The sequence below is a fragment of the Pteropus medius genome, unplaced genomic scaffold (assembly GCF_902729225.1).
Source record: "Pteropus medius unplaced genomic scaffold, Ma_sr-lr_union100, whole genome shotgun sequence".
NCBI classification, from domain to species: Eukaryota; Metazoa; Chordata; class Mammalia; order Chiroptera; family Pteropodidae; genus Pteropus; species Pteropus medius.
In genome coordinates, this window is record NW_024352004.1 from 625061 (window position 1) to 636345 (window position 11285).

General features: G+C 51.8%; 1 long non-coding RNA gene across 1 annotated transcript; it reads right to left on the reverse strand.

The window, feature by feature from the left end:
* Positions 1-5262: 5262 nt before the first annotated feature.
* On the reverse strand, positions 5263-7262 carry LOC120589285 (uncharacterized). Its single transcript, XR_005649438.1, has 3 exons — positions 7230-7262; positions 6079-6190; positions 5263-5426 (listed from the first exon to the last, which is right to left on the reverse strand). It is a non-coding gene; the product is annotated as an uncharacterized LOC120589285 (long non-coding RNA).
* Positions 7263-11285: the final 4023 nt, after the last annotated feature.

Consider the following 11285-nt stretch of genomic DNA (forward strand, 5'->3'; position numbering starts at 1 on the left):
GCCCATGGGACCTGCTCAGGAGCTCTGCAAGGCACAGGCAGCCCCCTCCCCTTCTTGTCCCAGACTAGGGTGCCCTAGCCACCCTCTCTCTAAGACCCCAGCTGGCTCCAAAGAGCTGGCCCCTGGGCACTAAGACGCTGCCACTCAGTCAACCTGAAACAATGTCAGGTCAACAAAACAACCTTCCCTACACAGGAGCTCCGAGCTCACAAAGCCCCAATGTCTAGGTACACTGGTTCCTCTGTTGGCAGCCTAGCCCAGGCCCCCTGGCCAGAGCAGCCCGCATTCTCGGCCCACGCCCTGCCCCTCCCCACACCCCCCTATCGGGGTAGTCTCTGCTCCTGGGGGTGCTGGAGCTGGTCACCTATTCCTGGGCTCTTGTTGCTAAAGAGGCAGAGACTGAAAGATGATTTCATATCGGCAAGAAAGAAAAGAGGTTTGAAAGCAGATGACAAGCGGGGTTTGTGGGCACTGCTCTGGGATAGACAGAGGAAACTGTCTAAGCCCAGCTCCTACGCTGACTGGCTGTGGGTCCCTGGGCAAGTGCCTGACCCTCTCTGGGCTTTGTTATCCTCATCTATAGGGTAAGAGTGCCAGTTCTGCCAGCTTGGGGATTCCCTGCTTTAGACCCAAATGATAGAAACTCAGAGACAAGGACCAAGACATGGGCATATCCAGTAATTCCATGACCATTTCCTGGGTCTTCACCACAGTCCTACACTGCCGAGCCCTGGCAGAAGGAAAAGGGCAGGGACTGACCAGAGCTGGAATCCTCCTGTTTACCGGGGCTTTTGTTCCAGATACTGTGCTGGGGGCTTCACCTGGTGGTCACACTTAATCCTTCTAGCCTCCCCATTTTACAGAGGAAGAGATGAACATGACAGAGAGGTAAAGTGGCCTCTTAGTGAGTAATGGACACCAACTCTGTGCAGGGCACTGTGCCCAGCTCTTCACACACATTCTCTTTGAGCTCTCCAAGCCCCTCTCAGGAAGGTTTATTATCATTATCTCCCTCTCACAGATAAGGACACTAAAGTCAGAGAGGTAGGCTACTAGCCCCAGGCCCCTGGGCTGGTGGAGCCAGAACCAGGACTCAGTGCTGCATTCTGTCTCATGCTAAACCCTGAGCTCCCTCAAACCATGCCAGCAGCCAGCGGGAACAGAAAGGCCCTGGCAGAAGGAGGCTGGGAGAACGCCTCTTCCCACTCCAGATTGGTGCTCTCTCTCCCAGCTGGTGGGATCTGTCCCAAGCCCTAGCCTGGACTGAGCTGCTTCCTGTGGCCTTTGGCAGCAAATGCCAAGTGATGCCCCTGCCTCCCTGCCACAGCCCAGAGGGCCCAGGTGTGTTGCCCCTCTACTTGCCCCAGGAGCTCAGAGGCAGCTCAGTGCAGGGGGCGGCAATGGAGCACCTCTCCCAGACCCCAGAAAGGACTGGCAACTGGCCAGGTTGGGGGTGGGGAAGACAACACATGGGAACATCTGGAGCAGAATCTGCCCAGCTGTTTGGTTGTTCTACAGGAACCACCGCTACAGCCCACCAGACTCCCAAGCAGCAGCGAAGCAGATTGGCGTCTGGTCCTTTCTACTCACCATGTATTCTAGGTCATTCTTATTGCCCTGACCAGATGAGGATGTTTCCCCAAATCTGTCCAACATCTTGTTTCACCTGTTTATCCTTCTCCAGGAAGAAGCGATGGCACCTCTCACTCATATTCTCCCAATTTGGATTTGGGTCAGTTCAGTTCTTCTGCAGGCCCCATGTGCCTGGGCTGGGTGCTGGAGAAACAAGACGAGAGAGAGGCTTGCCCTGGGGCTGCACAGAGATGGTTAGAAAGACTGGCATTTGGGAGAATTGAGCAGGACCCCAGGATGCCAGGAGAGTGTGCCCTGATGGGCCCTCCAGGACCCACATCCAACACCCTCTTGTGCTCTTCCCTGAGAGTCCTTCTTGCCACTCCTGCTCTGCCATTGCCTAGAACAGGGGTCCCCAACCCCAGGCCATGGACTGGTACCGGTCCATGGCCTGTTAGAAACCAGGCCACACTGTTCCCGCTGGCTGCTGGAGGTGAGCAGTGGGCAAGCAAGCAAAGATTCATCTGTATTTGTAGCCTCTCCCCAGTGCTAGCATCACCACCTCAGCTTTACCTCATCATCAGGCATTAGAGTCTCATTGGAGCACCAGGCCCTGGTGCCGAAAAGGTTGGAGACCGCTGACCTAGAGCACTAAGGGAGGAGCCTACCAGGACCCCTCCCTAAGGTCGATGGGTGTCTTGGTCCAAGTTTGTGCTCACAGAAGTTTGTTAGCCAAGGCCAAATGTCAGAGGGAGCAAGGTGAGCCCAGGGTGGACCCCCAGGCTGGACCTGAGGAATCCTGCCCTGAACAGTGATTTGGTTGCAGCCCCGAATGGTGTTAATTCCAGACCACACAGCTCAGACCACGGGTTGGGACGGGTTGTCCCAGAGGTAGAGTCTGTGGGCAGGGAGTGGAGTTTTCCTGAAAGGATGAGACTTCCTCATTTCAGACTACCCTGGGATGCAGGCAGCTCTCAGTGAGAAGTGAGGACTCGGCAGCGGGCCTGGAAGGGGAGGCTGATTTCTCTCTTTTGGCCTGAAGGAGAAGAGGCTGAGACTCCAAGTGGGAAAGGTGGGTTTCACGGCAATTAGGTGAGCTGCCCTTTGCAATGGGCTTGGCAATGAGGTGTTAGGTAGAGCAGTGTGGGCCTGTGACTCCTAAAGGTGCACCCATTTCGTAGCCTCACACCTGCTTTTCGGTGCTCAGTGGGTGATTCTCAGCTGCTCTCCCAAACCGCCAGCATAGGCTTGCAGGACAGGAAAAGCCTTCCTGTTGGGAACTGAAGGGAGGGTCTGGGCTCACATTCAGGGCAAAGTGGGCTATGGTGTGTAGTGGCACCGAAGGTGAGTGGAGGTCCAGATGGCATGGGTGACCTACCGAAGGGAGCCAGGAGGCTGGCAGAGGGGACGGGGTCTGGCCAGGTGACCTGGAAGGACTTATGGGTATTCATTGGTGAAGTTATGACTTCCTGTGCCCTCATGAACTAGGACTCAGACCACTGGGATTTTGCACTAAAGAGAAGTGTCCCATGGCTGGGACATTTGGGTTAAGTAGAAATGTGGGGGCAGGAGACTGTGCCTGGGCTATGTGACCTTGAGATGGCCACATCCTCTCTATGGTCTTGGTTTTCCTCTCCGGGCTGTTGTGAAGACCAAATGGATGACAGATGAGAAGGAGCTGGAGAATATAATCTGCTCTAGGTGCAGGTAAGGGACTGAGTTGTGAATAGGGAGAAGGAGTCATGGGGACCAAGTGTCTCCTTTGTATCAGGTGTCAGGGCCATGCGGCCTCCATCCTCGAGGAGTCATGTCCAGTGAGGAGGACGGGTGGCAGCACAGAAGGACCAGAGTGCAATGACAAAGGACGTGAACGAAGAATAGGGGCCCAAGGGACAAGTAGTTTGGGAAGGGGAGAAGATGACCCCAGGGTCATCTGAGCTGTCTTAGAAAAGTTCATCAGGAGAAGAGGGAGCAGGAGGTACAGGTGCAGCACGAGCTGGGGATGCAGAGCAGTCTGAGCGTTAATGGAAGTATGGCAGTCATCTCTTCACATTATGCATGAGCCAGTCATCAGAACAGCAGGGGTGAGGGTGTGTGGGTGGCAGGAGAGTAGGGGAACAGGGGGGATGGGACTGGAATTGGAAAGGTGTTCAGGGATGAACCTGTCCAGGCCACCTCCCTTGGAATCCTGCACTCTATTACCCGCATCCCCAGCACCCTCAGCTGGGCCTGGGGGGTCAGAGGGGCATCCTGGAGGCTTCTGCCTGTCTGGGGTACAGCTGGGTCAGGTCTGTGCAAAGATAAGTCACCCTGAGCATCCTTCCAGGAGTTGGACAAGATCTCCTGGAAGCTGGGTGGTCAGGGGAGAGGAGGAGGGTGGGTGAGGTTTCCCTAAAAGGAGAAGAGGAGGGAGGTCAGAGGGTAGTTCAGAGAGCTGGGAGGTCAGCCTGGCTCTCCAGAGAGCTCAGCGAAGTGGGGGTATTCTGGGAGGTAGGATTTGCTGAGGGGGCTCAAGGCGGGGCTATAAGCTCTCAGAGTTTTGGCATGTGCCTTCTCTGAAGGTTCTGTGTTCTCTGGGCTTCTGGCTCTTTTACACGTGCCGTTCCCTTTTCCTGAGCCACCCTTTCTTTCCATATCTGCTGTATTGAAGCTTCGACCTTTAGGGCTCAGCTCTTGAATCTCCGACTCGGTGAAGCCTCCCTCCTCCCATACTCCCCCAACCCTGGCAGATTGAGACAGCTCAGGGCAAGCTCACCTGTGTCATCGCCTGTCTGTGCTCTACTGGGATGGTCCATAGCCCTGTCTTTCTCTTCCACAGACCTTGAATCCTGAGGACAGGGACCATTGCTCAGTTCCTTAAACCTGGGCCAGACCTCTGCCCATAGGTGCCAGTTCATATGTATTTGTTGACTTTGAATAGAATCAATGAAAAAAATCAGTCCCTTACCCTACTGCTGAAAGCATAGATGAGACAGCATTTGAGAAACACAATATGAGGGACACACATTAACAGTCATTTAATTTGAAACATTTCTCCTAAACACAACTATGCAAAGAAACAAACCATAGGCCTCTTCCAGTCTTCATTCACTTGGTTCCTCATGCCCCCAAACTGCACTGCTTCCTCGATTCTTCTCTTTCCCTCAGCCTACATCCAACCGTGGCTCATTCTATCAGATGTACCTCCATGTTCCCTCCTCTTCTCTCCGTCTCCACTGTCTCTCCCTAGGTTCACCATCTCACTCCTCCATCACCCCAGGAGCCTCCAAGCTGGCCGCCTGCCTTTCCTCGGGCTCCCTACAATGCAGGTGCCACCCAGCACTCAGAATGATCTTTCAGAAACATAAATCAGAAGCTATCACTCCCCCGTGTAAAATCCTTCATGACTTCCCCACGTTCCCCCACGTGTGGAGTAAGACCCATTCCCTATTCTGGGCTTCTCCTGCCCCCATGCTCACCCCCCTCTTTCTTGCCCACCAAGGCACCAGTGCCATTCCTACCTGTCTCCCCCCACCCTGCCGTGGTGCTCCTCCCCAATCTCCCCTTAGCTGCTTCCTTCTCACTATTCAGGTCTCAGGTCAAACGTTGCCCTGAAAAATGCATTCTCTGACCCCCAGCCACAGGAATATCAGGGTGGGCGGTGTATGAGAGAAAACCCAAAATCTTAGTGGCTTAAGCAAGACAGAAGTTTATTTCTCTTTGATGTAAAAGTCTGGAGGTACGAGGTTCCAGACTGGTAATGGTACTCTGCAGTGTCAGGGACACCACCCAGGTACTTTCTATCTTGTGGCATCTTCAGTAGGTGGCTTTCTCTTCATGGTCCAATATGGCTGCTTGAGCTTCAGCCATCACCTCTGCATTCCAGGCAGCAGGAAGAAGAAAAGGGTAAAGAAAGACTTTCCCATTCTCTTTAAGCACATTTCCCAAAGGTTGCTTTTGTTTACATCCCATTAGCCAGGACTTAGTCACATGATTACATTTAGCTTCAAGGGAGCCTGGAAAATGTAGTGTTTATTCTGGGAAGTTCTATGTCCAGAGTTCTATTGCACAGAAAGGAGAGGAGAATAGAAACGAGAGGACATCTAGTAATCTCAGACAGAATCACAGCACCTGCTAAATTCTGTTCTTTTTCCTACCAGTGGATACTTTGCTATTTAATTAATTATTTACTATTATCTTTCTCTGCTAGAACATAAACTCTGTGAGGGTAACGTCTTTGCTAGCCTTGCCCATCACTGTATCTCCAGAGCCCAGCATAGTGCCTGGCACAAGGGAGGCTCTGAATTTTTATTAAATCAATGGTTGAATGATTCCCCACAATAATTTTTTGAGGAATTCATTCTCATTTCTATTTCACAGATGGGGACGATGAGGCTCAGGGAGATTAAGTAACTCACCTAAGGTCATACGGTAGGCGGTAGGGCCAAGATTTGAACTTTGCTCTCTGTCACTCTAGTGTTCTTTCATCTCTTTTCGCCTCACATGCTGGCTCCTCTGATCTCTTACCTCCTCCCTGGATCAAGTTAGAAGCCAGGAAACCATCACCTGGAGTCTGTTAGTGCCATTTCCCTGGGAAATTCCATCCATCTCAAGTTCTCACTTACGTCATACCTTTAGCCTTGAATGGGATCAACATAAGAAATGGTTGTTTGGGACAGGTTTCTGTAACCTTTCTGCAAATCACTGGTGAGGATGTTACACAGAATCAATGAAATAAATTTCTTTTGGAATTAAGCACGAAGACGAAGTCTGGAACTTCGGATGAACCGATAGGTGTCCTTGTTTCAGATGAGGGAACACTACCTAACTCATCAGATTTTCCTTTTTACTTTAGGTGCCAGAAAACAGAGTTTGAGTTAAGCACCCAGAGGCAGCCCCAACCTCTGGAGAAGTGCTGTAGTGGACGGAATTTGTGTGATTTGGAATGAGGTAGCCCAGACTTGAGTCTCAGCCAGTCCTCTGTGACCGACATTCAAACTGCCCTGTACCTTAGACCCGAGGTTGTAAACAGATCATTCTTCCCTCCCAGGGCCATTAGAAGGATTAAATGAGCCCATACATGGGAAAGCTCTTTAGTAATGACTAGATGATGAAGAGATGGTTGGCCCTCATCACATGCAGTAACAGGGAACGCTTGGCTAGCTAAGACTAAGCTGTGGCTTCTCACACCTCAGGAATTCTCCAAAAAGAGACTGAAGTAGTCAGGGAAGGCTTCAGGGAGGAGGTATCTTGAAGGACACAGAGAATCTTCTGGTGTAGAACATTTGACAGTATTATCCTTGTCCCCTGCAGTGCTAACCCCTGAGGTCGCTTCAGTTTTCCAACCCAGCCTGCCCTGCCTTCATCTTCCCATTCTTTCCCTGCACTAGTACCATCTTATCCATCACTAATCCCACTGTCTAGCCACTGCTGTCCCCAGGGGATGAAGCACAACCCACAAGTGGAAAGAGCAGCTCTAGGATGGCGCACAAGTCTGCAGAAACCGCAGCACTTCAAAGTGAGGAAGAGTTTAGTCCTGGAAGGAGCCCCAGTCCAGGGCCGGAGGCTGAAATCTAGGTCTCATCTCTTCCCCATTAACTAACTAGCAACCTCCAACCCTCTGCATCCTCCTCCACATATAAAGACCACCCTCAATAAGGTAAACTGTCATTACTTACAGACCGTTCTCAGTTAATCCTCACAATACTTGAAGGAAAAGGGACACAGAGAGGCGATGTAATCTCCCAGATGTCATGCAGCTTCATAAGCAGGGGAGCTGGAACAGGATTCTCAATCGAGCAGCCAGGATGCAAAGCTTGGGATGGGGGGAGGGAGGAAAAACCCTCAAGGAAATGGCTCTTACTGGTCAGTGACAGTTGGAGGTCAAACTGGCCAGAGGGAACCAGGCACACAGGGGACTCTTGGCTGGGGCTTGGGTTCAGGCACAGCTGCAACAGACCGGAAAACCACAGCACACTAGACTGCCAGAGGCTTGGGGTGTGGGATGGACAGGCAGGGACGGCCCCGTGTTCCCAACCCAGATCCACTACACTGGAGCGGAAGCAGACAACCTCCAGCTCTGCTCACCTAAGGCCTAGGGGGCCCTAGGGGCAGGTCTGCTGTGGGGAGCTCTACCTGGAATGACCTGCTGGGAGGGTAGAGAATCTGTGGGGGTCGGGAGGTGAACCCTAGCAGGTGGGACTGCTCAGGAAAAGGACTCACACCTGGGGGCATCTGTGCATAGCGAGGACCTTTGGGGAGGATCTCATGTCCCACTGCCAATAGGGCACAGAGGGTGCCATGCTTGTATGCTAGTAGCCCATTGATCCTGCATCTCCTACCCCCACCCCACAACCAGCTGCTCCTGGCAGCTTCAGGGTAGAGTCCAAATTCCTCCTTCTGACCTGGTTTCTGTGACCCACTGACCCTTGTCCTGGCTTCCTGGTTTGTGAACTTGATCCCAGGCCCTGCCCTACTGGTCTTAGTATCTGTGTTCTCCCTTCACCTGGTTAAATGTTTAAAATTGAGCTCAGTCCCTTTTCTAGTCCAGCCACCTCTTTTGTTGACTGGCCACCCAGCAGCAGATTGCAACACTCCTGTCCTCTTCAGGTCTTCCTGTGGGGACCTTTCCCACAGCACTCTTCACTCCTGAGGGCCCCTCTGCGACTCAGTCACCTTCCGCTTTTGGGGTGGGCCTGAACTCAATTGGAGCTAGGAACGAGGTGTGGCAGGGGCTGACCCTGGATTATCCAGGCTGTCCGTCACCCATGGAGAAGCTGGCTCTGTCTCTCCTCCCTCCCATCCATGCCTGACCTTTTGAAATAATTTGGAACCACAGAGCAGCTTCTTTTGCTGGGCAGTCTGGGTGGGGGTCAGCCCCAGGCCATATCCCTCTGGGCTCAAAACTTGTAGATGCCAAGTACCTTATATAAAATGGCATAGAACAATGCATACAGTCAGCTCTCTGTATCCTCAGATGATGGTTGGTTGAATCTGCGGATATGAAACCCAGGGATACGAAGGGCCAACTGTATATTTAATGAAAAAAAAAATCTGTGTATGAGTGGGCCCACTTAATTCAAACCTATAGTGTTCAAGGGTCAACTGTAATTGGCATACCACACTCCCTGGGCTGGGCCTGGGCCAGATGATTAAAGGGGAGAAGGAAGGGGTGGAGGTGGGGGGTAAAGGGATGATCCTGGGTAATTTGTGCCTGATGTGACAGTGTGGCAAGAGAGCTTCTGCTGTGCCTGAGGGGAAGAAGAAGGATTGATCCACTTCTCTCTTCCTTTGGTCTTGAGCCTGGCTTGTCTCTCATATGCATTCCCTGGGATCTCTCTCTGGCTGACCCACTCCTTCCCAGGGAAGGTAGTTCTCCCCATCAGTCTCAGCCTCGCCTTCCAGCCCATGACTTCTCTCTCCATACCTCCTAGAGGAAGGGACAGATGGTTCTTTCAGAAAAGGGCCAGGCCTGACTTGAGGGACAGCCCCTCCCTTGGGGAACAGCTCCATCCCCCTTGGTTCCTCTTATCTACTGAGCCAGATGCTTGGGGCCTCTGCCTGACAGCTGATGGCAGGGTCTGCCTCAGGGCCTGGGCCTATGGGTGTGTCCCCCACTGCGCAGTCAAGGGAACACTGTGGTTAAACCAGTGGTTTTGGAGTCAAACCAACTGGGTCTGGCCTCTTACTAGCTATGTGACCTTGAGTAAATTCCCTGATGTCTTCAAAGTCACAGATTCTTCATCCATAACATCCAGCCTCCCAGAGAGATTGTTCTGGTAGAATGAGATCTTGCACAGGAAGCCCTTAGCACAGCTCCAGGCACAGAGTAAAGTTTGGTAAATAGTAGCTATTGCCACAGTTAGAAGAGAACCCCAATCAGCACAGTGGTCTCTTGAGGGAGCCCTGCATGTGCTGAACCTCGATGCCTGATACTCCCCGCAAGTGCGGGTAGAGGCCCAAAGGCCTGGCTGATGGGGAAGGGAAGGAGCAAGGCCTCTGGGTCCCCAAACTCCTGACCCTAGTTTCTCCTCTTTCATGGACTGTCTCAATCAGGGGACTTTGAGCGGCCCCCTCCCCCAATTTCAGGAGGAAAGTTGATCTCTAAGGAGACCTCTATTCCTCCCATGTGCCTCTGTCTCCCAGAAGGGAGACCAACCAGACCCCAGCAGACTCAGCTCAATAACTCAACTCTCCCTCCAAGAGCCTGGAGGAGGGCAGGAAGCTCCCAAGTCCAAGCTCCCCTCCCTATCACTTCTTGTTTCTTTTTGAAGAGATCGTGGTGCAGCCAATCAAGATCCGGAGCCTCAGCCCTGCCCCAGCACTGGTAAATTTCAACTGGTGCCTGGCCAGTGGTATAGAAAGGGCCCTGGGTGGGGGTGGGGGGTGGAGTGGGAGTGGTTTCTGCAGATCCCAGGCCCCTATCTCAGGATCTAGTGCTGTCAGCTGGGAAACTTGGGAGGGGACAACATTAACCCATCTTGTCTTGGAGAGAAAATACTGGGTCTGTTATCTTTTAAATAACTGAAGGAAATAGGGCTTCCTAAGCCTCAACTTTGAGAAGATGGGGGAGTTAGTTCATTTACTCATCCAAGGAGTAAGTCCCCAACAATTATTTTGCACCTACTAACGTGTCAGACATTGCGCTAGGCACTTGGGGATACAGAAGCCTGAAACCCAGGTTGAAGGGCCTGGGAGCCTTCGAGTCTGGAGGAAAGTAAACATGACAGTTCTGGGACTGTGCAAAGGAAGTCAGCAGCCCAGAACGCATAGGAGCCTCCTGCGCACCAAGTGGCATGTCATTTTGGCTGGCAAATCCCAGAGTGAGCAAAGATTCCCTTCCATGACTTAGCAAAGAGGTAAACAGATGTATTCAAAGCACTGTAGCAGACTGACCAGCAGCTTGGTGGATCCCGCCATCTCTTCTCCATCTTAGATGGGAAGGCCTGGAGGGCAGATGCTAAGAAGGACTGCCAGTACCTGCAATACACAAGTGCCCTCATCCTTCTGCCTCATCTGCCCAGCAGACCCCAAACCTTGCATGACCCTCCCCCGCTTCCCCCCAATGAGCATGTGCTCTCACACCTGGGACTCTGCAGCTGGAAGTCATTGCTTGGACCAAACATGGCACTTTGGGAAATAAGTGCACTTATTCCCAAATGGAAATAACTCCACTCAAAGGAAATAAGATTCCCGAGATCATGGTGGCTTCTTTGTTCCTGGGGTAGCAAGAAACTTTCAAGGATGTCAAGGGCAGCACTGAGGAGTCTTGTCTGGCAGGACAGTCCTAGCATTAGGAAGAGAAGGATAATTAGGCTAACCTGAAGTGAGCCAGGTATGAAAAGCAGCGGGGCAGCACAGCAGGATGCCCAAGGGTCAAAATTGCTTCTGACAAGCTTCCACACGTGAAGTGGCCATCTTTGTACCCAAAGGGGCAGAAAACAAAGGCAAAAAGTGAGCAAGGACACAAGAGATGTCTCTACATGGTGACTTTAAGTTATCTCTCCTCATTTTGTACTTTAAAGACAGAGTTTCGATGATTGGAAATGAACCATTGCAAAGAAACCTCAGTTTCCCTGGTAACCAGACATAGAAGACGTTTGGAAATAATTTCATTTGCGTATGTTTTGCCAGTTGTTTAAGGTGTTTGAAGTGTTCGGAAAAATCAGCCATGTTTTCATTACAATGTGTAATTGTAGTAGAGTCTTCATGGCCTAGGTGACTGAGTTCAACAC